Here is a 1,840-nt window from a genome sequence, read left to right on the forward strand (position 1 = left end):
ATTGACCTTTAAATCCACCCCATTGAAGTGGCCAGGTTCCTCCGTCTGGACCCGGTTTAATTTCAAGTTAAACCCCATGCACCCACAATCCACTCTTTCACCTTTTTACCCGTCCGCCTACCTTCATCCGACACTCATTCACATCCTAACCCATGTATTCGTCTTGTAAAACTTATTGTGTTATCTGTTTGAAACTTTAAAGTTTTGACTTAAGAAAAATAGTCTCATTTTACAGATTATATTGATTATAGTCACTATTTCAGAATTGATCGTCATACACAGATATGATAATCCAGCTGAATAAATTTCATCTCTGCATCAATATATTCTTATGTTATGCCAGTGAAATTATTTTAAAACATTTTCTAAAACATCGAACATCGACACATTTTTTATAGAGAGATGTTTTATTAGGATCTTCAAAATTCCCATCCGTTTTAAAGTGCCACCCCAAAGCATTTACATAAATTTTATATGTAAATTTATTCCCCAAAGCATCGTCTTGACCTTTTTGTACCGAACTGCTAGGAGAAAGGTCCACAAAATGTGGCTGTATGTAAGTTATTCAAAGTCGTATTTCTAAAACTTCAACCCACCTACACATGGCATTATCTTAAAGAAATAATATATACATATTGTCCGCTAAACTTGTTATAACTAACAAGAGATAGAATAATATGAATTAGAAAGTGATCTTGAGAAGTAAAATATAATTTTAATATTATAAAAATTATACCTCTGTCAGTTATTTGTTGCTTATAATGAGATAAAATGAAAGCGGAATATATATAATAATATTATATAATAAATAATTACGGTCACAGAAATTCAAATTTAAAATAGTTTCAGCTTTATTATTATTTATATAAAATAATATAACCTATATGGTCTATATTTTGCAACAAAAATGAAACATATAATAAACATAAAATGAGTGTGAAGGATAATAATATAAACAAATCATTATATTGTAGTATTGTAATGTAAAGTAATTATAAAGATCTCAAAGAAGTGCGACCTGTCGAACTATAAAAACTATCTGGGCATAATACTGTTCTCAATTACTTCCGTAGTCCATTCGAGATTTCTCCTTAACTGCATATATAAATCACTTGACTGTTGATAAGAAAACAACGCTACACATTTTATTTGTCGACTATCCAACCGCATTCAACTCAGTATACAGAGACTGTGTATGGAGTTCCCGAAAAAATTATAAACCTAATTAGAACGCAGTACAACAATTTCCAGTGCAGAATCCAGTGCAGAGCCCTCTTACCCCGTAATCTGTAGTTAAATCGTGATTTTTCATGGCACCAGTTTAGTTTCTAATAGTAATCGACAGTATAATGAATACTACGCTAGCGAAAAAAATCCTGTCAGTTTTTGGAATTTCACTGAACAACTTGAAGATATCGATAACGCAGACGATATATGTCGATTAAACATACAGACATGCAATCTAAGTTAAAAGATCTTGCAGTAAACTATACACGCTTACTTATTCTTGAGATTTAGATCTCCTCCTATATATCACAAGGGTTTTACCGTTCAAAAAAGTTTCACCACATGTAAATATTGGAACAAATAATAATCAGTAGGTGTCAGATTTAAAGAATATAGTGGATGCGAGAATATGTTGCATGAGTTGTCTGTTGGGAAAATAAAACGAAATTACTTTCCGAACACCCAGACAATGATTTAACGGCGCACCATATTCGCTATTTTCTATAGTTTGTATAGTTTTGTACTATTCCTTTGAAGAACATTCTTTTTATGAATTTTTATAGATCGACAATTCATTACACAATAAATAAGACTGGTCGATTGGATTGAGGAT

This window comes from Teleopsis dalmanni, chromosome 1, assembly GCF_002237135.1.
Source record: "Teleopsis dalmanni isolate 2A chromosome 1, ASM223713v2, whole genome shotgun sequence".
NCBI lineage: Eukaryota > Metazoa > Arthropoda > Insecta > Diptera > Diopsidae > Teleopsis > Teleopsis dalmanni.